At 37.1% G+C, this 27,623-nt stretch overlaps 1 long non-coding RNA gene across 1 annotated transcript; it reads left to right on the plus strand.

The window, feature by feature from the left end:
* Positions 1 to 592: 592 nt before the first annotated feature.
* On the plus strand, positions 593 to 26,758 carry LOC148216651 (uncharacterized). The gene is made up of 3 exons (XR_015794751.1): positions 593 to 680; positions 1,826 to 1,954; positions 26,621 to 26,758. It is a non-coding gene; the product is annotated as an uncharacterized LOC148216651 (long non-coding RNA).
* Positions 26,759 to 27,623: the final 865 nt, after the last annotated feature.

Below are 27,623 nucleotides of genomic sequence, written 5' to 3' on the forward strand. Positions count from 1 at the left end.
GGCCCCTGCTTATAAGTCTGGAAGACCTTGGCCTAACCAGTTGTAATATATTCCTTGTCTCTGCTGCTAATGTTTCCTAAATTCATCAAGAGATACCCAGTGATTCAAATAAACCCTCTCCATTTCTTTGTCTTAGTTAGTAAACAAGTTTTACCTTTTTGTCTTGTTAACTTTTGTGCTGGACTTAGGTTTGTAGATATTGTCTTTTGATGAAGAAACAGTGCTAGATATGGATTTGGTCTTGCAGCCTTTACTTTTCTCAATAATTTTTAGCTGATTTTATGGCTGGTTCTACTTTGTATTACACAGTGTTAAATATTATGATTAAAGTCTCATCCTAGCTTGCCACAGAAATCTTTCAACACTCTAATGTTATGAATACACTTTGTGCTTGATTTCTGCCAAAGAATTTCTGGAATCATTATTCTTTCTTCCCAGAAGCTGGTGCCATTCTGCATAGACAGCTCATGTCATCTTGAAATAATTGCATAATTTTCTTCAGTTCATGGTCCTTTGTTTCTTGCCACCTTGTAATAAAACAAATTTCAGATTCTGGGAAAAGTCATTTTCTTCTTATCATCGTTGTAATTCTAGCAGGATTTCCATGGACATCGGTAATTATGATGCCATATTGATGGATTTTATTTCAACTTCTACTGATCCCTCTACAGAAACTTCTGGTAAGGGTCATTCTCCTATGACTTCTTGTCACCTGTTAACTTGATCCTACAGTCTAGCCCTGTTTAATGTGATTTTTCTGTGTATTGTTCTCTTTAACAATGGTCAGCTTCTTGCCAGTCAGTATAACTTAGAGCAATATTTCTTAAACTTTTTTCTCTCAGGACGCCTTCCCACTTCTAAAAATTATTGAAGACCCCAAAATAGCTTTTGTTTGTATGGGTTATATTTATCAATATTTACCATATTAAAAATTAAAATTGATGCATTTGCTGCCGCTACCACTCCTCATGATTGTTTGATGGGATTTTAATATTGTATTATTTTTCAATATAATCTGGCAAATAATTTTGATTTTGTGGACCTCTGAGAAGGTCTTGGGGATTCCCAGGGGTCCTAGGATCACACTTTAAGACTGTCACACTGTGTCAATAGTGTCAATAGACACTGACTATGTCTATTGACACTATTGGCAGGCAAATTATTGGATTGTTGAGTAGGCATGTATGTATGTATGTATGTATGTATGTATTTATTACATTTGCATGGCTGCCCATTTCAAGTACAGGTCTTTGAGCAGCTAACATTTGAAAACAGAATGACCTTTGTGGGAAGATCATGTTTGTTTGATGGTTCATCTATGTTGGCATTTTGTTTAATCCTGGCAGCAACTGGCTCAGTTATAAAGTAGAAACAATACCCTCTCCATTGTTTTCTTGACCTTACTTGCTAACTATACTCTGCTCTCCATTCATTTTTATGAGGAAACTTTAGACTAATTCTAATAGCCATGTTTTTCTGAATAAAAATGTGTTTCAATATTGTACTATTATAAGTAGGAACAGTTTCAGAATTTAACTACATACAGTAAATTGTTGGGAGGATAGAATCCATCTGTGGGGTGCTGCTGAGATGGCAAAGATATAAGAGGAAAAGTAAAGAAACCCATTTTCTGATAATAATCAGAGTTATCAAAAGGTTCATATTCAAAACAGAAATAGCTAGGAAGCAAGAAGAGGACAGGATTTTTCTGGTAGCAAATTAATGATTTTTGTTCAGGTTTTTTGTCTGATTATCACAGGGCAGTGACAATTATATGAAGATGAGAACAAAGAATAACAAATTCTTATGTTCTTTTCCTTTTCAGAAGTGGAAGAATAAATGTAATCAATGGTTGTGAAATACTGTGTGGCAGCAATTCATGTTCACAATGCTGGGGAATTCTGGGAGTTGAAGTCCACTCATCTTAAAGTGGCCAAGTTTGGACAACACTGCTGTAAGTTATACAATACATACAATCTTTTGGAAAATCTGTTTCTCCCATTCTTATATATGTATGCATTGGTATCTGATTTTACTCATACTGTACATATACTTGGCACTGCAGTGCTGTATGTGTTGCCATGTACCCTCCAAGCAGCTATCATGTCTGGGACAAATTCTGTAATTCCATGGGTCATGTTTGAAAGAGGTTCTAGTGTAGATATTCCATGAATTGACAGTTATTCACCTTTCTAAAAAGTAGCAAACAAGTATGCACAGGAGGAAATATATTTTGAGGTACAAACAACCATAATTGATCCTTGAGTGTATTAAAGTAATATAAAAAATAAAATGAAAGAACAATAGAACAATAGAACAATTAAAAGGAGGATGAGAAGCACTGTAGGAGGCAAAGCCTCTCTCATGGCTAGGGCTTCCATTTTTGAGGTGGACACCTAGGTGGGATTTACATGCAACTCAGCCACTTCATGGAGAGAGGAACCTGAATTGTTTCTCTGCTGAATGTGGATCTGGTACCAGAAGAAAAAGAACATAGAAAAGAAGATGCAGCACAAAAAATAGACACGAATTAAGGAAAAAAGAGTAATGATTTAGAATAACCTGCTAAGATAAGTTAGGTTCCAAGATTGATCCTGGCTGGTTTGACTGTTTGCTGATCTAAACTTTGCCTTCCCTACTATATAACTTTTCCAGCACATACGGGAACTCAGTCAATAAACAGATGTGAAACTGATCAAAGTTCAAGTTCCCTGTCAGCCATGGAAACTTACTGGTGACTTTAGGCCAATTATTATTTCTCAGGCCAGCCTCCCTCCCTTGGTGGAGAAAAGTAGAAGGAGTGAGGGCCATGTAAGAAATCTTGATACCCTGAATGTAAACAACACTTGTAAAATCATTCCAGAATAGCTGGAGAAAGGAAAAAATGTATTTCTATAAAGTGTCACAGGGGGGCAGAAGTGCTATATAGTGATGATAAACCCCAACCCAATATTCATCCAGTTTTTGATCAAGTCAAAGAGTGATTTGCTTTGATTTGATTTGAAACCTAGCTTTGATATGATTCATATGAGGGAGCCTCAGTGAATGGTCACTACCCACAAACTTTAATTGATTATATTAGTCTTGCCTTAATTTTATGGGAAAATATTGTAATATTAGGCACTTTGGTCAAAGAGTGGTATATTGGAAAAAGAAATAGATGCTTATATGCAGGTAATATATAGATAGAATTTCCAAATAAAACTAAATAACAGAAGACAAAATCATGGGGTACCTGAAAATAACCACCTGATTAATTATATGGTTAAGTCATCCTACAAAGAGGAGGAAAGTCAAATTATGTTTATTTTTGACATATTTTTGTTAATGATAGATAAAAAAATAGAAGATGATAGATAGGAACATAGCACAATATCTAGGTTCAACAAACACGGGGCAAATAACAATATAGGTTGTAATTACCATTTCTTTTCTATTTAAAGAACTTGCCAGAAGTATAACAATATATTTAGTTTCATAAATGGCACATTATTGCAATTGAATGATTTCATCTGCCTCCTAAGCACAGATTTCCCTCCAATCTGAAACACTTTCAGAATTAAACATATTCAAAAGAGAAATGATAGGAAGAGATTTGACATAGTTGGAGCATGAACAGTTAGACAAAAAGAGGAAAGAAATGTAAAATGTAATTTAAAAAAAATCCTTAGCAGATCCATTCATGGAAAATGATCTAACGGCAATTAGGAAAGCAGATCACCTAATTCACATATTCATGCAGACTGCAAACCCATACAGGTGGCTATATTTCAGTGTGAAACACCCTAAAATTACCTGTGGTAAATGTCACCATTATGGGTCAACCACTGTTTCAGACCATGTACCTGTACTTGAACAGCTGCCCTGTATCTAGATGCACTACATATGTGAATATGGTAACTAAAAGTCATGTTCTTAACAATCAAGATAATACTATAATCGTTTCAAGGAAAAGTTCACCTTTGAGATCCAGAAATGTATGAGCTCTATCAAAAAGCATAGGCCCCCTGAACACCAGTCTTCATCTCTAACAAAGCAACTCAGGAACAAGCCAACAGGATCCTTACACACTTTGAATCACTAATTCAAGACCACAGAATGTATAACCTCTAAATTATGCCTGTACTGCATTTGAACATCTGAAACTGGAAAAGGACTAAACAGAAAGCAGAGAGGGGCATTGGGATTGAGATGTATTTATTTATAAATCATATTTATATGACTGCCGATCTCACAGAGCATGACTCTGGGCGGCATACGGTAAAACCATAAAATAATATTAAAACAGAATGTCATTAAAAACATTGATGTTATTATTAAAAAAAGGCTAAGTGAGAGTGTTAGATACTGTGAACAGTGGAGCCACCTCAGGAGATCACCATTCCCTTGAGACCCCAAGGTATGTTGACATAGCCAAGTTCTGAGGGATTTCTGGAAGGATGGGAGGGAAGGGGCCAATCTCACCTCAGGGGAGATGATGTTCCACAGAGCGGGCACCACAACAGAAAAGACCCATCTCCTGGGTCCCACCAGATGTAACACTTTAGTAGACGGGACCTGCAGCATACCCCTTCTGCTGGATCTGAGGGGATGGGCAGATGGAATTGGTAAGAGGTGGTCTCTCAAATAACCCAGCCCCATGCCATGAAGGGCTTTGAAAGTCAAAATCAGCACCTTGATTTGGACCCAGAAACAAACTGGGAACCAAATACAGCTCACAGAGCAGAGGTATAATGTGCACAGATCTAGGTGCACATATAACTGCCCATGCTGCTGCATTTTGCATCAGCTGAAGCTTCAGAACACTCTTCAAGGGCAGCCCCATGTAAAGCGCATTACAGTAGTCCACACAGGAGGTGACCAGAGCATGAGTGACTGTGAGCAGAGGCTCCTGATCAAGGAATGGGCACATCTGGCGCACAATATGAAGCTGTGCAAAGGCTGCCACTTGATCTTTGAGCAGGAATCACAAGTCTAGGAGGATCCCCACGTTGCGCACAGGGTCTATCTGGGGCAGTGCACTCCCATCCTTTTCTGTGTATTATATACCTGTTCTAAAATAAATGACGTGAACAAACCTGAATTCTTTGTCCTGCTCAGATGTGGAGATCTAACAATGTAACTATAATTGTAAAAATAAGAAATGGCTTCTTTTTAAATGGTTTGTGAAATGCCTTTGGGATCTATGCATATTCCAAGTTTCCCTGCTTGTTTTTAAATCTTATTAGAATGTTTATCCAATCATTTTCTGATTGTATAACTCCATGATTTTATAAATTTTGTAGTCTTCTTGCAGAGACTGTAATAAAGTCCTGGTGTTTCTTCTGTAGTAATTTAAGACTTCTGTCTAACTGTCCCTCAAGACCATCTCAGGATGCAGAAAGAATTCATTCCTGATTGATATTCATGTTCATATTCAACATTCTGGAACTGAATTTTTTCCAGGTTCATAGCTTAGACAGGTTTAAGATTTAACAGGTGTATTACAGAATTTTTAGGATTCTGTACAAATTTTCTAGACTCGTTTTTCTTTGGGCTAATCAATTTGAGTTGGTATTGTCCTCCCAGTTTTAATTCAGTGTAATTCAATGTATTTTAAAAACTGATTTGTCTCTTCCAGTGGAATATAGTAGTTCACCAGGTTTCCTGAAAAACAGGGATAGCTGGCTTCACAGTCTAATTGGGATGATAATGTTTTATCTCCAGTTGCACTACTGCTGCAAATTATTAGCTTTTCCTGTTGCTGTGTTCATTATTTGATCTGCTACCAACAGAACACCTTCACTTTCAATGACACTCTTCATATTTATAGGGTGCAAGTCTTGGATTTTTTTTGTTTTGATAGGCACCTGAATACAAAGTGATTTAATTTATCTCATTTGTGATCTTTCTTCTCATGAGCTGCAGATGTTGACATACTTCTATTGTTTGCAGTTTACTGTATTGTTTAACTTCTACTTAGTTTTGGTTCTCTCTCTTTTATGAACTGTCTAAATAGGGTTCTTGCCTGTCCTACCTTGTTTCACCAAAGGTTCTCTTTTTCTTTCCCATCTCCAAATGTCCTGGATTCTGCACAACATCAGATCCACTACTAGTATTTCTGAGAACTCTAAAGCTGTAACTCTCTACAAGTTTTAAACAGCTTCATTTTAAAATGTCTTGCTCTGTCACTTGATTCCTGGTTCAAAAAAAAAAGCAAGCTATATCTTTCCATGCCTGCAATACTCAGGGACATTTAATTTATTATTAAAGCTGATGTATCCTGTTCAAGGGGATATTTGCGCTCTCTCTCTCTCTCTCTTTTATTTTTTGCTTTTCTTACCTTTCATTTAAAAAGTATAAAAACAGTTTCATTTTCACGGCTTCCTTTTTAAAATCTATTTTGCAAAATTTATAAAGAGCTTAAACACCTCTTCTCAAATATTTCATGGCTGAACTCAGTTCTGAACCTACAGATTTAATGTGGTTGGTGGTTTCAGAGTCTCCATTTATATTCTTTTTCACTGTTTGTTGTTCTTCTGGCTCACTTTCCGTCACTGCCGCCAAAATGTGTGTAAGAAGTTAGGAATGCTTTGAGGTTTTCAGCCTTTCTTTCAACAACACGGAAGAGGCTGGTGTTGCTTTTAACTCATTCCTTCCTGCCTAGAACTCCATGATATGGAAACTGTATCTTGTGGTTCTTTCATATTACGTGCCATCTATCCTCTCCCGTGGCTCAGAATTTAGGAGGGGGCTTGATTTCCTGAATTTTCAATTGGAGAGTGAAAGAAAAGAAGGCTGGTCTGGTTTTTTATTTGTATTTATTTTTTGCCTTTTAATAATTGTCAAAACTGCAACATTGGAATAGATTTTAACATTCTGGAATTGAACAATATTGCCTGCTCAGGTTCATAGAGTAAACAGCCAATACAGACGTGAGTGTAAAAGACAGTAATAAAGTTGGTTCTGGCTAGTTTTGGATTCTAGGATAAAACAAGGTAACATACTAAAGATGAATGATAAAGCAGTGACAGGACATGTCTTGTAACAACATGACTTAGTATCACAAGTCACAAAGACTTTACTACTGCCAAAGGCCAGCATAAAACAATTCAATATAAAAAGGGTATAGAAGTATAAGACTATAATATAAAAAGCAATGGATGATACAGTGTGGGGAAACAGGCCCATAGGACTTTTCATAGGGAATCTAGGCCTAAGTAAGAATAAAATTAAAATATGGTTAAAATTTATATTTTTACAAAAAAAATCCTATATATAAATAAATAAAAGAAATATAGGTAGTCCTCAACTTATGACCATTCATTTAACGACTGTTTGAAGTTATGACAGTGCTGAAAAAAGTGACTTACAGCCAGTCCTTGCACTTATGACCGTCACAGCGTCCCTGCGGTCACATGTTGAAAATTCAGGCGCTTGGCAACTGGCATGTATTTATGATGGTTGTAGCATCCCAGGGTCACTTGATTGCCATTTGCGACCTTCCCAGGCGGCTTCCAACAAGCAAAGTCAATGGAGGAAGCCAGATTCACTTAATGACCACATGGTTTGCTTAACAACCATGGCAAAAAAAGGAAATAAAATTGGGCATGACTCACTTAACGACCACATCACTTAGTGATGGAAGTTCTGGTCCCAATTGTGGTAGTAAGTTGAGGACTACCTGCAAGTAAATACATAAACTTAATAGCCTCTTAACCATTAAGGAAGCCTTTGGAACTTGCTTACTCAACTCAGAATGGGGATGGAGTAGCTAATTTGGAAGAAACAGCACATGAGTTACTTACTCCCTAATCTGAAGAAAGAGTATTTTGATGCAGTTGTTTACCTGTGATATTTCCCTATGACACATGCATAGAGTTTCTAGGGAGTGTCGCAGCTTTCACACCATGCATAATCTCCTGCACTTGCAAAGTATTTTTGATCCATGTTTGTCCCATGTTTTCTATATTCCATCCATTATTTCACGAACTATAACTTGACTCTTGAAAGGGTATGTTTGTGAGTGGGGAGGTGGTCCATTAGTGCATGTTGCGAGTAATTGGACATTGTTATTCAGTAGTTGATTCTTGCATGCCTGTCTTAGGAATCTCTGCTGCTTTGTGTCTTAAACAAAGTGTGTTGAACCTAGTAGAATCTTAATCCAAGTATTTTGCTCCTTATTGTGTTAAAACTGTGAAAAGGCATGTGGCCAGATTTTGGTATTTTGTCACTGAATATCAGTGGTGTAATCAGAGGGGGGATTAGGGCTACGAAAAAGAAATGGGATGGATGGGGGCTATGGTTTCCCCTTCTGCTGTAATGCATTATATGTGGGGATGCTACTGGAACTTTAATAAATAAAATGTGGCTGCCATAATTCTACCTCACGGAGCCAGATGAGGTACGTGGTGTTTTTTTGGTGCCTTTGAGTCAAGCTGGACTCCTGGCGACTGCCTGGACTAGTCCCTGCAATTTTCTTGCAAGGTTTTTTGGAAGTGGTTTGTCATTGACTCTTTCCTAGAGCTGAGAGAGAGAGTGATGGGTCCAAAGTCACCCAGCTGGCTTTGTGCCTAAGGCGGGAGTAGAACTCCCGGTCTCCCAGTTTCTAGCCTGGTGCCTTAACCACAGTGCCAAACTGGCTCTCCATATGAGATCATATGACACTAATATTTAAAGAATCACACTGGCTACCAAATTATTTAAGTCCAGTTGAAGGTTCTGATAACTACCTAGAAAGTACATGGTGGCTTTGGATTCAAATATCTGAAGAAGCACCTCATCCTATATCTATGTGGGCAGTATTTTGGAGACTGGGGTCACTCGTAACCCCATAGTGAGTAAGGTGATTGGGCAATGTTTTGCCACTATAAATTGTCTATATATAGGTGCCTCATTTGAAAGTAAAGTACTTGCTGGAATTCTTGTGTTGTACACTTAGAAAGGTTACCCAGAGGCTGATAGAGCCTGGGAAGCAGGAGACTACTGTAAGTCCATGTATTTTGTGTTCTTCACCAATTCCCTTTGTAGTACCCTTACAAATCCAAGAGTCCTTCTTGGTCTTCATGTCAGCCTGAGATATCTACAGATTCTAAGGGGAGATGACAATTTAGGACATTGAGGGAGGCGTTGACTGTTTATAAAAACCTTATCCCTTCCTAGCCTATATCCTCAGAAGAGATTTCTGTACAACAGGAGAGATGCCTGATTCTGAACCTGAACTGGACTTTCCTTCTGTCTTCCTTGATCCTAGAGTCAGTATGGATACTCTCCCACCACCTCTGCCAGACCGTGAGGAGAACAATCCTGATTTGGATGACTTGCTGGATAGACACTGGGCTGCCATAAACCCCTTGCCTGAGACTTTTTCTTGGGAAAAAATGGAAGCTTATTTCTCTCCTGACTCTGGGGCATGGGGGAGAGGAGAGAAGGTAGACATTATTTGCACATTGGTTGTTTCTGCCAGGATTGGCCAGGGGGCAGGGGAGAGAGGAAAGAATATCCAGGCTTCTCTGGGGACAGGGAAGGCAGAAGAGAACTTGAAGAGAAAGTGGTCTGAGAGTTATTTCTCACACTGATAAGATGCCCAGCAAGTTTCAAAAATAACTGATACATACTGCATTTATAAAAGTGACAAGCTTCCAACCTTCTTCATTTTAAGAGCACAACAAAATTATGCTGCCATAAATAGTATATATAAAGGTGTTACATTTGAGGTAAAGGAGTCACTGGAATTCTTGCATTTTTACCTTATCCTTCCTTCTAATAAATTTTACTAATTGGAACTCTGATACTTTTTCCTTGGATTAACTGTTTTCAGTCCAGACTGCTAGGAGGGAAATCTGACACTATGCAGTTGATATAACTAAATGGATTTTCTGTCTAATGAGATGGACAAATATGTTCTTTTGTGTTGAAAGGCCCTTAAGACCTGGCTATTATCCCAAGCTTGAATCAGAAAGTTAGGTGAGCCTATGAGTTAGTATTAGTGCTGATAGTTTGGGGCTGCCATTTTAAATTTTTCTTGCATATTGTTATTTTTTGATTATACTGAAGTTTTTATTTCTCTTCACTGGCCAGAGTTGCTTATGCGAGATGGGCAGCCATATAAATAGAATGCATGAATAAATACATAAATAAACTTTAACTGTTTCAAAGAAACAAATCAAAGAAAAACACCTCCCTCCTCCTCCAAACAATGATCGAACAAGTTGTAATTCAGCAGTCTTGTTCATTTGGAACATTTTTACTTAACTTTTTTGTCTTGTGTTGTCTTTGGAAGTGTTATGTTGTGACATCCTGAGTATAGCTTCTAGTTGGTGGGATGTGGGCAGCAGTATGTTGGCTTGCAAGGTAGTCTCTAGGTTAGAGATCCTAACTTTCATAGAATAGCATGAGCATACTTGGGATAAAGCTGGGCTTTGGTTGCACTTGTGGCATGCTGGCCGAAATGTGCCAAAACCAACAGCTACTATTGTTACTGCTAACAGAAAATGCTAAAAATGGTACAGGTAAGCTTAAGCCTGCCAACCTAATTTTCCTATACAGGTAGTCCTCAACTTACGACCACAATTGGGACCAGAACTTTCATCACTAAGCAATACACTCATTAAGTGAGTTGCACCCGATTTTACAACCTTTTTTGCCATGGTTGTTAAGCAAATAATTGTGGTTATTAAGCGAATCCGGCTTCCCCCATTGACTTTGCTTGTCGGAAGCCCCCTGGAAAGGTCACAAATGACAAGCACATGACCCTGAGATGCTGCAACTATTGTAAATACATGCTAGTTGCCAAGCGCCTGAATTTTGATCATGTGACTGCAGGGATGCTGCAACAGTCATAAGTAGAAGGACCGGTCATAAGTTGTTTTTTCAGTGCTGTCATAACTTCAAAGTGTCATTAAATGAACAGTCGTAAGTTGAGGACTACCTGTATCTTACCAAAAATTGTTATATGAAAACACCAATTGACTAAAGCCGAAGACTGAGGAAGCTATGGTTGGATGGAGTTGATGAGATCTTCAAAAAGAAATTAGAAGTTAAGGAACAAAGGGCAATGTTTGAAGTGGTAGATACAGATTTGATACAGCAATATATTCATGATGCTGCTTACTTTTATATATTTTTTTAACCTCAGAACTATCATTGCAGGTATAGATCACTTTACTATAATTTTAGCATTAATTTTCCATTTCTCATATCTTTAGTATCTTTGTGATTTATGCCATTTTATAGCCATATTTATTTTTGTGTTATTTTTAATTGGAGCAATAGCACTCTTCCTACCAAGTAATATTTTCTTACAAAGGGAAATATTTCCATTATCATGTTTAACTATGTTAGGGGCTCTTTTTAGAATGGTTGTATTGGTTTGATAATCTCATAATTTTTGAGCTTTGCAATTTATTATTTTTATTTATTATTTTTTTATTGATTCCATTTAGTTCTATTCCATTACCCATGGGTTATAGCTCAAAGCAATTTATAGTAAAAATAAGTCAGTGAACATCTCATCTCTGGGACTGTTGGATGAAGAATGGTCTATCAATTAAAAATGATAAGTAAAAGAACATTATAGTTCCAATTCTATTTTTTTAAAAAACACCACCTTTCTGTCATTTAAGAAGGAGATTATTATTGTCACTTCCTTGCCCACATAGCTACCTATTCTCATAAATGTGCGCAGAATAGAAGGAGATGTATACTAACAACATACTGTGCTGCAAAAGGTCAATAGCTTATAACTTAATACTAAGATCAGTTGTGCCATTAGGGGACTGCATCAGCCAGGTCAGATGCCATGAGTCTGCAGTTATCTAGTTGTCTTTCCTGAGCACCCCAGCTTCTCCTTCTGCTAGAGGACTCAGTTCCTTTGCCCTCTGAATAAATCTGGATCCTCTGAAGTGATCTGCTACCTGAAGGTACAGTGGAAGATGGTAACTTATCCTAGTCTTACAGTAAAATTTACCTGTCAGTTCTGTTGACTGGATGGAGTAAGAAAGGTTCTCCTACTGTCCTCACCTCAAAGGACCAGACGTCTTGTTCTGGCTCTGCCCAAAGGAGAACAAGAATTGGGTATCTTTTAGGGTCACATTTATCTATCTATCTATCTATCTATCTATCTATCTATCTATCTATCTATCTATCTATCTATCAATCAAATAAATTTATATGGCCATCCATCTCACAAATGTGATTCTGGGTGGTGTACAATAATATCAACAATTAAAACATTCTTCAAAAACCATTAAAGCAATTAAACATAAATAGAAACAAGATCACGAGAGAATGTATCAGAACCTTAGATATGATACAACCAAGGCATGGGCTCCCTGTTACCAGGGAATCCCCAGGCCTGTTGAAAAAACCATGTTTTGAGAGATTTGAGAGACCTTGCCTTCTAGAAACACCCCACATACACACCACCTTCATTCATATTTCATGATGCAAAATCCAAATGAAACAGAGCAGCTGTGTCAGGTTTATGAATTTCCTGTCCACAGCTTACTATGAATAAAACTGTCCAGACAACATTTGTGAAATTTTACCTTCAGGAGAGTGTATAGTTCTCATGCTATCTCCTATCCTTTAGGTTTTTAGTTCATAAGAATTATTCCATAAGTCACTGTATTATTATTATTTTAAACTTATTGGCTGCCCAACTCCAATGGATTCTTTCATGAGACAAGTCACAAAAGGAGAAGGGATGTGTTTATTTATACACTTGGTTATAATTTTGGGATATCTTGCTAAGTGCTACCTACTTTCTGCTGAGAACATTTTTTCAAAATCTCATGACTGTACTCTTAGTTGCATTACCTAAAGATATTTAACTGGAGCCTTTCGGATTGTAGTAGAGGTCTTGTTACCTGAAAAATCATTCTGCTGTTGAGCTATAGTCTTTCCAGGCAGTTGTTAATGAATTATATATGGGATACACAAAGTCATCCCTGGATTTTAATATGCACCTGACATATGAGAAGTTGAAATGTACATTCTTTCCACACTATGATTTTCCTCATGCATATAATTTGCCAGTGTCTTTCTGGGAACAAAATATGTAATTAGAAAGTCAGAGAAAGAGCTGGAAGGGTTGCCAGAATATTTTGAAGCCAACATAAAAAAATAAAGAAAAGACAGGAGTGTTACAAGAATTTTCTACAAAGACAAAAGAGTCATTTGAAATCCTTACTGTAAACAAAGATCCTCATGAACGTGTAGCCATTCTGTGCAATGTTTTAATACCTTAAAAGATTCTAGTTACCATCTCAGCCTTGACACAGATTCTAAGCTGCGTGTAAATCATCCTAGTTATCATTTTGTATGCTGGTGGGCGCTTCTCTTTTTCTCTTGCATGAAACAATCAGGGTCAGCCTGAAACACACTCACTCTGAAGCCAGCGTTTCAGGTTCATTATTTTAACCCCACCTACTTTCACATGATTGGATGGGGAATTCTTCCAATTACCTTTATGATCTAAAAGTAGCTAGGGAACTAAAGGAAACTCAAAGAGCTGCTTCTGTTGTGCTTAAGGAAACCGTACTCCTATATACAAGAGTAAAGGAACAGCAGCAACTTCTTGCCATAGGCCAGCACAACAAGGAAGATCATATCATCTGCATCGGTCTCTTTAAAGTAATTCTTCCAAGCTGCTACTTTGGAAAGTGCAGTTAGGCAGAGGCAGCATCAAATGATGACAAGCAGGTAATTATGATTGGTTTTATAATGGATCCCCTGTATAGTCTGACAGTATATTTAGAAATAGACAAATTCAGAGTGGTAACATGTGATACCCACCCTATGTTGGTTGGGTCTGTTTCATAGGAACGTGACAACAATTTATGCATCTGGCAGCAATAAATTTTTAGGGAAGGTAAATAGAGACTTCTAGAGGAAGATGACTTTGAAATTGTCAGAGATTGGAAGACCTTTCTTGTTGATTATAGAATTTAAATTTCAGGGATACTTTAGGGGAGAGAACAATGTAAACCATTTGAACTGAGTTTGTTGTATTTAACATGAGAAAAAGATAACTGTACATGGAAAGCCACTTATTTATATCAGGCAAGATTGAACTGGGGTAGAGGAGGGATGAAAAAAATGGAGTTTTGTGTGTTTCTTATTTCTTGCATTTGAACTATGGATGATTTGGTTTTTAATATATTAATTTATAGTCTTAAATTACTATAATATATAATATTTTCTATAAGTGTGGGGAACCTTATAAGAATTTGCCTTGCATAAAATAATACTTTGCAAATTCAGAATAAACTACCTAAAATCCCAAAACACTTTAGAATTACATTCTCTGAAGATGTTTGTTTACTTTAGGAAAAGCAAGTTCTTTCAGGACCAAGCACATTGGAATTACATTTTCCAGGATGCTGAGGTTGTAAAATACATGGACCTTTCTTATTCATTTTATTATTCACTCATAAAATGTTAGTGAAACCATCACCTAAACAGCAGCTATTTCTATTTCGCTGGCTGCTGAACTGTGCAAGGGTCCACTAATATGATATTCATTGCTTCCAGAGCAATATTTCAGACAAAAGGAATAAGTAGAAGCTGTGTAAAATCAGCAACTCTTTTTCAACAAAAAGTTCAAAGGAAAAAAAGACAACAATCTTACACAAATTAGATTCCACAAGTCCTAGACAGGCTGTGTTCCTGTGTACTGGATATCATCAGAATATAAATATATGTCAAAATAAAACTTTGTATATATTTGCTGATTTTGTTTTCATTGCCACAAAATATAAAGTTATGCACAGATATATATATATATATTATACATACAAGCAAAGAAGAGAGAAAATAACCAATTATTTTGAATGAAAATGTTCTATAATTTCCTTTAATAAAATCCTACTTTCCTTCGAACTATTTAGGGAATTTACCAAGGCTTTTCTACATGAGTGGAATTAAAAAAAATTAAATACAGCTGAAGACACATAAATACAAGAAGAAATAAGTCTGGGGCTATCACATCTGGGCTGCAAAAATCCAGATAGCTTGCAATGCAAGCCAAGATTCAGAACCTTCTATTTGTCTCTGGTGCTACCTAGTGGCTGTCTGGAGTTTTGCAGCCCAGATGTGATCACCCTGTGAAATGCTAGACAGTAGTCCTCAACATGTTACTGAGTTTGCTGCTGTTGAGAAATTATGTTGAACAAAAGCACGTGAACTGGTCAGGGCATCTGGAAAGAATGTCATTAGTGAGAGGGGCCTTCCCACCCAGCCTAATAAAAATAAATTGTGACCCTCCACAACCCAATGGATGTTTATAATGATTAATTATGGGAAATATCACCACAACTGTAGCAGAAATGGTAGCAATATTAATTTGCTAACATTAACATTCTGAATGCTGAATGTTAACTGCATTAAGAGTTGTTACTTCGTAGAAACTTTGGCTGTGATTTTGGATTTGTTTTATTGTAAACCATCCTGGAAAACATTTGATTCAAGGTCAGACAAAATATCTAAACTTAAAGGCATGCCCTCAACTTAGAGGTAGCAATAATCAGACCATGAGAGATCCAGATGTTATTCATTTGTTTTCCACTCTTTCTATGCAATGTAGAGTAAGATTTAGGGGATAATTAAGTTAGCCTTGTCAAGGCAGTGAAGAGGCAGACTTGGGATCCGTTTTGGTTTTTCATCCTTCAAACCATACTTTGATTGCCATGAATTTGGCAAGAGACCATGAGGTGAAGAAAGCTTGCATTTTTCTGATTTCAAACATTCTATTTGGCATCTCTTTTTTGCCTGCTTTTCATCGTCATTTATATAGTAAATCCAGTGCAAACTGCGAAATGAAAGATGAAGTAGCTGCAGCCGTAGGTGGGTCTTGTGCTTGTGACAGATGGCCCTTGGCTTCACAGGTCTCAAAGGGCTTTTCAGCAAGAAACACTTGGGCACGGTTAATGCACCCCTCTATACATGGAAATGCAAATAAATCAAGTCTGGTGTTACGTAAGTAATTCCGGCATTTAAGGAAATGCTGCATAGCTCAGAGAATGGTAATTTTGTGCAGTCGCACAGGGTGAAATTACATCAATCTTAATAGTAACCCTTCCATCAATTTACATGACATTCAGTTTTTCTCAAGTTTTTTTTTTTTTTAAGTGTTTGACTTAGCTTTGTACAGATGGCTTATCATTTAAGAAACTATTAAGACTTGGAACAAAATCAACTGGGAGACTGCTTTTAATGTTTCCACTTAAATAAGATGAGCAGCAGAGGGATACAACGTGTACAGGAGAACTTCCTAGTGAATTATATCCTTTTAAAAAGTAAGATTCTGTTATTCTAACATTTATGCAACAGCTATAATTTCATTTTTATAACCCCTTCAAAATGGTATAGAAATTATATATGATGTACATTGGGAAAATATAAATGATATTTATTGCAAAACTCTGTTCTTTGCAATACATATTCTTGCAGATTGAATGCGGACTAAATTTGTTGCTTTTAAATCCCTTTGAAATCAGTATGAAAAATCAGTCATGGATTATATTCCATTGATGGTGTTGATAACCAAATGCAGTCACATAGTTTACCTCCACTGTTTTGAAATTGCAAAAAAGGTCACCAGTCAGGTAGAAACCCTATCTCTATTCTGGAGAAATCAAACAAAACAAAAGGGGAAATTTCACATACTAAGTTAAAATTAAATACAATTTTAGAGAAAAATAATGCATGTGTGGTTGTCAAACCTTTTAAGGAAATTTATAAAATTTACTGAACTTGCACTACTTGAAGCTAAACATTGAGAAAATATGTTCCTTGCATGTAACAATTAAATTGTTTAACCTGCATGAGAAACCTGAAACAGATTGTGTTGTTGTGAATGAAATGATTGCTCACCCATCTGAGGCTTCAACAGCACTGGCAATTCCAAGCTGTGGTTGCCGGCCAAAGGTTGACTGAGCATCAACACACCTCCTCTCCATGGCTCCTTTCCCTACTTTTCACTGCAGGATGGCTAAGTGCAACTCTTTTAACATAATCACAGTGTTTTAGGATACTCTTTGGGCAGAAGATAGTTCTGAGCAAGGTCTGAAATTAAGCTAATTTGAAAGAGAAATTTGCAGACCACGTTAAAGGGCAACAATGGCAGAAAAATGTGTGGGCATGAAATCTTGCTGGGGAGGGTGAGCGATGGATTTAAGGACTGACAGGTCTGTTTTCAAGACAGTAACACTTGCAATTAATTGCGCAATCCACAGCCTTTTAAATAGATGGCATGTTTGTGAAAGCTGGAAATACAAATTGATGGAAATATATTCCTTGCCACTGAATTCATATCTCGTTATTGGTCAGGCTTTCTTTTCCATGGTTGTATGGTGTGGCACTCTCTCCCAACTCAGTTAATTTTTCTTTTCTTCATCCTCATTCCCGTTCCCACATTCTCTTTTGAATGTCTTTCAGTTCCTTAGTTTATCCAGATTTCCATTCTGTTCTTTTCTTACCCATCCTTTCCTTTCACCAGATATTCCAACCTATTATTTTATTTCAAGACCATAATTTTACAATTGAACTAGGATTTTTTCCCCTCCTCCTTCATTCATCGATTCCTCCTGCAAATCATTCATTACTTATTATTGGTGTTCTTGCTTTTTTTTTTTTTTTACTGTGCAACTAATTGTAAATACTAGATCATCACAAACACTTCTTGTCTTTTTTTGTACTTCTACACCATAACCCACATCCATCTGACTTTGGCACTTTTGATGGATTTGCACTTATTAGGGCAGATTGAGAACTGAGAGGGATTGGGTCTCAATCAAATTGTTCTGTAAAAATTATGAGGAGAGTCTCAAAGTGGTCTGAGGGAAGAACTGCCATGGTTAAAATATTACTGTATGCAACATAAAAAAGAAATTTGGCACGTGGGTCTCACTTTACCAGAAGTTTCATTCTGTTCTGGTAAAAATCAAGTGTGTGTGTGCGTGTAGTATTTAGATGTTCTTCAGTAATATGGATTGTAAATAAGCATAACTCAACCCCTCCTCTTTGTCATGCTTATGAATTTAGATAGGCTTCATCCCCCCATAAGAAAGCCCTGTGAATCAGGCAGGTGCGAATAATTGTAATAAGTAATAACACCCTAATGTTACTGCAAATATTTGCCCCATGCTGATCAACTACAAAAGTAATCAGTGCTGTAGATGTTTTTGTTTTTCAGATGCTACTTAATGGGAGAGTCAAGCTTGGGATTCCCAAGTAACATTTGGGAACAATGAATGAAGCTAGATCAGCTGTGCTAATGTTACTGCAAATATTTGCCCCATGCTGATCAACTACAAAAGTAATCAGTGCTGTAGATGTTTTTGTTTTTCAGATGCTACTTAATGGGAGAGTCAAGCTTGGGATTCCCAAGTAACATTTGGGAACAATGAATGAAGCTAGATCAGCTGTGCTCCAGAGGGACACAGAATCTGACCAGGAAGGGGTCAGGAAATTCCTACTAAGTGCTTCAGTAGGAACAGGCTAGAACATCTGAAAATTTACAAAACCCAAAGAAGCAAGTGATCACTAAGGAGCAGAAATATCTGTGTCTGTATATTTCCTTCCTTCCTTCCTTCCTTCCTTCCTTCCTTCCTTCCTTCCTTCCTTCCTTCCTTCCTTCCTTCCTTCCTTTTTTTCAGTCTAGTAAGATAATCTCCATATGTACACTATTACCACTACAAATTAATATTAATACTTTGCATGTGTAGGGGACTTATGTGCGCATTAGAACACTTAAATGTACATAGACCTCACACAGTGAAACATTTGCTGAATGAAGTATCTATTAGGATACTTTAGACACATCCTAAAACTTGAGCCCAGCCCAAGCTATTCAAATTTAGTGTTCAGTAAAGACCCTTCCTTCCTTCCTTCCTTCCTTCCTTCCTTCCTTCCTTCCTTCCTTCCTTCCTTCCTTCCTTCCTTCCTTCCTTCCTTCCTTCCTTCCTTCCTTCCTTCCTTCCTTATTATACAGTCCAGCTATCAGCATAGCCCTATTTTTAAATCAGTTTTTGCAAACCAACAGCAGCTCAAGAAGCAACACTCCTTTCTGCATTACTGAAACTGGCATTCAGAACAAATTGCAACTCTACCCAACAAACATATTTCACAAGGTTATTATCTGATCTTTTTATCTTAAATCTGCAAGTTCTTGTTTTGAAAAATAAATTATGCCCTTTCTTAATCTGATAGGAAAGTCCATACAGGTCATGCTATGTTGTAATCTTTGAGGTGGTCATCAGTTATGTGATACTTAACAAAGCTTCATTTAGGACTAAGATCTGAGAATTGCCAGAATTGTCAATCCCAAGAGTGTTGGAGGGCACCAGGGTGGGGAAGCCTGAGTTAAATGGATGTATGCCAGATAAGAATGGCACACATACACCTGCAGGAATGCTCATTTTGTGGGATTTGAAATGAAATCACCCTTCCTCTTAACAGACATTTGCAAGAGTCACATGTCCTGCTTTACTTGCGCCTTCCAATTACAAACAAACTTAGCTCATAGTCTGGTTAAATTCATGAAGGGTGTAGCCTCCCTTGTAGGGGCAAATGTTCCATGTGCTTGATACTTCTCTAGTCTACCCTTCAGTTCCTTTTAATTCTACTCTTTTCAGAAGACAGCATATATATGTATGCATAAGTGCTTATTCTTTACAAGTTGTAATTTCTGAATAATGTTTGTTTATTTTTTTCCATATGGTGGAGTTTTAAACTGCAAATCTGATAGATGTACCCCCCCTTTGCTCCCCTCTGTCAAACTTTTCTTCTGATCTGTGGCACTGAAATTTCACTGTGGCTCAAATTTTTAAAACAGCAATACTTTGTCAGGCAGATACAGAGAAATCTCATGGCTACAGCATAAAAAAAGGCCTCATATCATTCTTATAGGGAAGTCCATGTATAGCAACATATCTGGTATAGCCATTAGGAAATGTAGGATGCCTTGGGAAAGGGGACTTAATCTCTGTGTAGGTATTTTTGCCAACTATGCTCCCTTCCCTTTTGGGGGAATTCATAATGTCCTTGTGATTCTCTAGAGATAGGGAGAATATTGGTATAAAGTCCTTTTGTGTGTGTGTCTTTGAGTCAGTGTTGACTCCTGATGACTGCCTGGACTAGTCCCTGCAGTTTTCTTGGCCAGGTTTTTCAGAAGAGGTTTGCCATTGCCTGCTTCTTCCTAGGGCTGAGAGAGAAGGACTGGCCCGAGATCCCCCAGTTGGTTTTGGGCCTCAGGTGGGACTAGAACTCAGAGTCTCTAGCCTGGTACCTTAACTGCTACACCACACTGCCTCTACCACAGATAAAATGATGGGAACTGTGTCATAGTGCCAGCTGGAGTATCCACCACTTGTCATAAAGAAGCCAGTTGATTAGCATAATTAGCTTTCCTCATTTGAGGAATTAAATAAATACATGTGATTTGTGTTCTACAGCTCAGCCTGTAACTCATACATCTATCTCTGACATCTGAAACTTTGCCTAGACACAATAAAAATATAACCTCTTCCTTTTCAAAAAAACCCCTAATGTTTACCTAGTCTGAATAATTTCAGCTTTATTAATGAGTTTTAAATTTAAATACAGAACCCAAGAATAAGATTTTACTTTTTGTTTTATCTCAGAGGAATGAGAAAAGGGGCCCTTTTCCTTTGTAGGTCACTGGTTTAAATTCAAACCATGAAACTGGTGTTAATATCTAATTGTATAAGTGTGTCCTTATGTGGGATTTTTAGAACTCTCATCTCAAAACAGAGTAGGATTTCCAGTGGTTTGGTTGATTAAAAAAAAAAAAGATTCATCCATTTTTCTGAAAGTGGCCTTGGAAAAAAAGGCTACGCACTTGTTTTATTGTACTCAGTTCTCATGATGCAAGTACCCATCACATTTCAGCTATTCAAACAGATGCAAAGTCTGATATGTTGGCTGGAATAATAAAACTTTAATGCCTTGTTCTTTATCTTGCCAGCATTCCGGCTTACAAAAATCAGGCAAATTTTAATTTGTAGTTATATATAACAAATTTTCCCCTTCCAGTATGTAACATAGCAAGGATTGCTTTGTGATCAAATGTTATAATTTTGTCCATCTACATTTTCAGAAAATATTAATATGATTAGTACCATTTTTCCCATCAGGAAATGGAGCATGCTGTACATTACTGGGACTAGTTTTTTGCCACAAACACTGAAGCCCAATTCTATGGGTGTGTTCAGACAATGGGGCAAGCACAGTTTATCATTACTCACGAACACCTCTTTTCATGGACTGGACAGCCATTTGTCTGGGTTGGTCTGAGGATTTCTGTATTGGGCAGGGGGTTAGTCTAGAAGACTCCTGAGGTCTCTTCTGACCCTATGGTTCTATGATTCTATGATCTTCTACCTGCCATCTTGCATGCCTCTCTGCAGCTACTGCTACTTGTTTAATAGCAGTTGGGTCATTTCCCACCCATTGCCAATCAGAGGAACATTTGGGTGTATTGAGAATTAACCATCGGCTAGGCTCATTGTGTTATGTAAACCTATCTGTGCCTTTTGGAGCATCAGTTTTAACCTCTGTTGGTTTATAATCCATGCTGTATCAATCATCTTGCCTAGAGTTTGTGTTTCGAAGAAACTAGTTCTTGTTTGAATCGAATAATCCCTTTTCTGTCAACCTCAGTTAATCTGTGTCTGATTCATAAGGTAGCTTATGTTTGGGTGAAATGCCTCTTTCGCATGATTTTACAGGGAGGTGGGACTGATCCTAAATATTATCACATTCCATCTGTAAGCTTCCCATATTTTTCCATAGCTTCTTCTGCTTTTCTTTTCCACAGAAATCCTGGTAATAAGAAAAATATGGTTGCTAAATGTATTTAATAGCAAGGGAGTGCTCCATTCGGAAGAGATAGAGATAGATAGACGGATGGATGGATGGATGGATGGATGGACAGATAGATAGATCAGGTTGTCCTATTGACACAATGATATCTATGAAAACAGTTGTTTTTATTTGACTTTTCATTTAAACTGTCTGAAGGAAAAATGAGATGAAATCTAATTTGCCACTGAATAGAGTAACAAAAGACATTGCTCTTACACATGAATGGGTGAATATATGAGGCAAAGAATCTGAAGTTCACATATGGAGCTAAATCTGCCTTCCCCAGTCTGATGTCCTCTGGCCATGTTGACAACAGCTCGCATAACCCTTTAGTGAAGATGGCCAAGAGCTATATCGGTTGGGATAAAAATCCAACAGAAATGGAGAGCACCAGTTTGAGGAGTTCTGGCCTAAGTGATTGGAGTCCTAAGCTGTTTTGTTTTGGGAGGTTTGCAGAATGAAGAAGAAAGCTTGCTTTTCTGCAGTTGAGGGTGTTATTATTTATTCAGTCACTTAGTAACAAAGACACTATTGTTTCAAAACTTTGCCTCTGCCATGTAACACTAGCAACACATTAGCAGAAGGCTTCCTCCTTCATTTATTCATTGGCTTTCATACCAAAAAGGGAAAGAGGCACCTGATGACAATGTAGCATTTTTACCTTTTGTGATAATTTGCCAGAGAAATTATTAGGCCTCTGAAGTGGAATGACTCCTCTTTGGTGCTGTAATGCAGAGGATTGTTTCTTTATTCAGCTGGATCTTTTTAAAGTGGCTGGTTTTGGATGATAGCCATGTAATGTTATTACCTCTAGAAGGAAGGCAATATTACAGACTATAGGACTATGTCCTATAATATTCTGGGACATATTCAAAAGACAGCACGCAAGATAATAAGGGGTTTTTTGGATTTCCTCTCTTTGCCTGGGAGCAAGTTTATTTATTTAACCTGAACGAACTAGTTCAGGTTCGTAGTAAGTACACATTGGGGCTGGAACCATTCTGTGCACACAAACACACACACACACCATCTGTCAACTCTTGAATCTCAAAAGTCCACAGTAATAAAAGGAGGAACTTTTCTTGCCTTTTTCTCCAGATAAGTTTATTACTCAGCCATATTGTAATGAACAGAGATAGATAGGAGAGAGAAAGAGAAAGAGAGACTGACTGACTGACTTCTGGTTAGTTTATAATAGAAGGAAATGCTAGTTTGTATACTTCTGGTGGCGTTGTTAGGTAGCAACTATGCTATGCTATGCTATTTTATTGAATGAATCAAAAAAAGGCAATATCTTAATTAGGGTCCAGCAACTGCTATTTCATGACCTGGGAAGCTTTTAATTAATCGATCAAATTCATATTCTTGTTTAACATTATCCTCAATTGGTTTAATAGCATTAAGTCAAATGTCTAATCATTTAATGATTGAGCTCCTTTCAAATACTGTGACTGCATTTTTTTGTTAATAAGAGCTCAAATAAAAAAATATGAAATAATGATCCTTATTTCCACACTATAAGTCGTTTTTGTGTTGGGCTTGGCAGTCATTCTCATGTTTAAGGGTGCTGTAGAGTTCCAAGCTTGAAGAAATAGCAAGCTTAAATAAAAGATTATTGCAGTGTTGTCTTGGTAGTGACCTAAAGCTTTAGCTAGTTTTCAGTTACTGCTTACTATATTTGCCATCGTACTATATTTTTAAAACTTTTAAAATAAGCCAGTGAAGTTCTCATTTACCATTAAACAGTACTATAATTCTCCTATGATTATTTTATTAATTTTAGCAGTATGCTAAAAGGAGGCATGCCTTTTCTGCTGTAACGCCTGCCTCTAGAACATTTTCCCGTCAGAGATTAGGGTGGCCCTGATCCTGTTGGCCTTTCATAAGGCCTTCTGGGAGTTGAAGTCCACTCATCTTAAAGTGGCCAAGTTTGGACAACACTGGACTAAATGGTCTCCACTGTCCTTTCAGAGTCTACAGTTCTATGGTTCTGTGATTCTGTTCATGGAGGTCAGAAGATGAAAGAAAGTGGAAGCCATCTTAGTCTTCCAACATTCAGTTGGATGGCTTGGTCCAACTGAATTTCACTGTGACAAGAAGTATGAAAAAGAAATACAGCAAATTTACCCAGTGATTTTTTTTTATATAAAGGAATAGTCTATTCTAATATCCCATTGCTACTATTGATAGCAATCCATTGCCTTAAAAATGAGAAAACTCATACGAGAATAAGAACACGAAACAGAGCTACCACTGCCATAACAGAAAGGAATAGGAAAAGGAATAGGAAAAGCTTATAGCTATAATATCTGCAAGGTCTTGATATATCGTGATATCAAAATATCTGGAGAGTATCTGATTGCCATAGAGTATGTCCAGAATATGCATTTAAGAGTAGTTATTTGGAGGCAAAAGAAAAAAAGGAGATTGATATTGAGAGAATTATTCTTCAATATGATCATTTCTAAAAACTATTCTACTAAGTAATATATAAATGAATAGTTTAAAGTGGTGTGGTATTGTCACCCCAGACTGCTGGGATCAGGGTGGGGATGAGTGTCTATTATATTAACAATTCAAATATTCCTATAAAAGCAGGAGGATGATGGAGAGCTATTTGCATGGAGAGCTATTTGCCTGATCACACGCTTGCTATATTTGACAGCTGCAGACCACCTTCTTTCTTTTTTTACATGATTCGTTTACTTGAATCCCATACAGAAGTTGAAATCAAAATATATGCCCGGTGATAAAGCTGAAAGTCAGGAAAGTTAGACCCTATTATCATATGACAGCATAATTTAGATCAGGGTTTCTTGAACCTTTTTTTCCTCTCAGGACCTCTTCCCGCTTTTAAAAATTATGGAGGTCCCCAAAATAGCTTTTGTCGGTATGGGCTATATTTATTGCTATTTACTGTATTAAAGATTAAAATTGACACTTTTGATGCTGCTACCATTTGTAATGATTGCTTAATGGGATTTTAATATTGTATTATTTTTCAACATAGGCTGGCAAATATTTTTGATTTCACAGGCCCCTGAATAAGAACATGATATAGAACTGAGAGGGTCTTGGGGGACCCCAAGGGGTCCTAGGACCACACTTTAAGAAACACTGATTTAGTAAAGAAAATCCAATCCTTAATCTCTTATCACTCTCCTTGAAATAAAGGTACTAAGATAGGAATAAGTAAATATAGCAATTTGTAAGTAAGAGTTATCTTTACAATATTTATCTTTCCCATATTTTATAGTAATTTTTATAATACTCAGTTTGTGTCAGTTTTGTTTTGGGATTTTAAAAAGTAGACATAGTTATGGCCACAAATGAAGACAGGTACCATGCAGTATAAAAATTCCCAAATTTTGACAGAATTCAAGCAATAATTGAAACTCTACAAATTTCCATAAAAACATTATAGCGTATAGAAAGTATTTGAGACTTATTCCAGTTGATTTCTTAACCTGATAAATTGCCAAACTGTTGCACAATAATCAAAAAGTTGTGGTACAAAAATACAAAATTACTGATGAGATATATCATTGGCATATCTGTCTTTTGACCACCAGTCTCTTGAAGGAGCAGAAGAATGATGCTGTGGTGTTTTTCAGCCCCATCCCCTAGTGACTGCAGTGATTTTGCTCAAATCATCAAAGCAATGGACTCAGTGTGGAAGTGAGCCCAGCCCTGGTTGGAAGGAGCTCTCTCTGGCTCATGGGAGGGGCTCTCAGTGTACTGAGGCTGGCTGCAGTGGGTGCAAATGCCAATCAGCTTTAAAGTGACCTCCGGGTTTGAGGAGTGAAAATCATTGAAGGGATCTTAGTTCTGGAGAGCAGTTAGGGACAACATTCTTGGGGATGAAAAGAGGGTGCATTGTCATCAATTTTTTTTCTTTCCAAGAACATGAGCAAAATCTGTATACAAATGACGACCACTATACATAGGCTAAAAAAATGTAAAACTTCTCCTCCTAGTCAGTTATTTCAGAATAAACCCGTATTCATTAAATAAAAGGAAGAAACCCCATTATTGCCCAAAGAGACTTTTTCTGAAATGGTATCCACATTTTCCAAAGAAAATTCATCACAGGATTGTGCATCCATCCTGTCCATTTCTCATCTCCCCTCCCCAAAATCTTTAGTATTATTTCTGTTTGCTTCTTTATCTAATTTTCTGCAGTAAGAAAAATGATGGGGAAAGTGATGGAAACACATGTAGGGATGTCAAAAGTTAGACAATATTATCCGCACACAGATGCTTAAAATATGATGATTTAAAAAAAATCTTTTTTTAAAAAAGGAAAATAGTACGATTAATGACATATTCACCATTGCCTGAAAGCTAACTCATTGCAGCTAATTTCAATCTCTGCATTAGCATATTCCATTGGTGTGTGTGGGGGGGGATGAATTCCCTTCTACAGTAGTACAGAAACATTATTATTAATGAGAACAGTTTAGCACTCAGTAAATTTGTGTAACAGTGAGGTAGTGTCAGCCCACGAGGTAGAGCAGACCAGGAATCAATTCCACAGGAAGTCTAAGACTACTTTTTTTGAGAGTGGCTATAATAACAGACTCTTGCAAGTCTGTGCTGTACCTCCTCCCCTGCTTATATCCTTGTGAATTAGGGAGGTGTCTGTTTCAGCCACTTCTGCACATTTTCTGCTTGTTCTGCTGTTTTTCTCCTTGTTGCTTTAGTAAGGGATCTGACTTTTCCCTTTCAAGGTCATCTTCCTTATTTTCTGCAGGTATCTTCAAGCTGGTCCAACTAATTTGGTCTACTCCAGAACTCCGGGAACAGGGAAGTATCAAGAGATCATTCAGACCGGCCCAATGTCATTATATTCATGAAAATCAAAGAATAATAAGCCAGTGCAAGGTTTCCAGATGGTGACATACACTGGGATGTAAATTGAACTAGTTTCTGAAGCATGATGGGACCCATATGAGACACCCTAAGGACAGAATTTCCCAGGAAGTCAGCTTTAGAAATAGTTCAGAAATATCTGGACAGAAAGATGGAAGTCTGAAAATAACATATTGATGAATACGCTAATAGGCAAAGAAAAATGGACTAAATTTTTATTTTAAATTCTCAGCCAATTTAGTATTTCCTGGCCTATGGTTGGTAACTTTTCACATACATTTATTCATTCTATTATTATAATAATAATATAGACTTGCCTCTCCTAATCAAATAAACACTACTGAATGCTTGCTTGCAGAATCCTCATATGGTTACAGAGGCTATTATGGTCCTCCGGCATGGGTCACTGCTTGTAGTTGTAGCTGAATCCATGTACATTACCCAGAGTCACTGTCGTGAGCTGGGCAGCTATATAAATTATTTTAATACATGAATTAATAAGTAAAATACAGCTGCATTTATTAAGGCCTTCTTAAGGTCAACTGATTATTGTACATGTAACAGATTTTTATCACGAATAGTCTTAGTTCATTTGCTGTCGCTGATTCAAACATAAGACTTAGGTGAAAATTTGCGGAGTTGGAGAAAGTCAACAAAGACATTCATTGTATAACTGTTGGAATAGAGTAATATCCTAATTAAATATCTTATATGGCTATTATTGTTTTTACTTCTCTTGCATTTTCAGAGAACAATCATTTAACTATGTTACTGTACTCAAGCACTGGGTTAAGCTAGAAAAGGCTTTTTCCTTGATACTTAATACTGGATAGCCTAAGTGCAAAATTATACAGAAGGACTTCCTCGTCAAGTAATGATATGTT

The sequence above is a fragment of the Python bivittatus genome, unplaced genomic scaffold, assembly GCF_059951505.1.
Source record: "Python bivittatus isolate LINGU-HERP-01145 unplaced genomic scaffold, Pbiv_v1 ctg000080_np1212, whole genome shotgun sequence".
NCBI classification, from domain to species: domain Eukaryota; kingdom Metazoa; phylum Chordata; class Lepidosauria; order Squamata; family Pythonidae; genus Python; species Python bivittatus.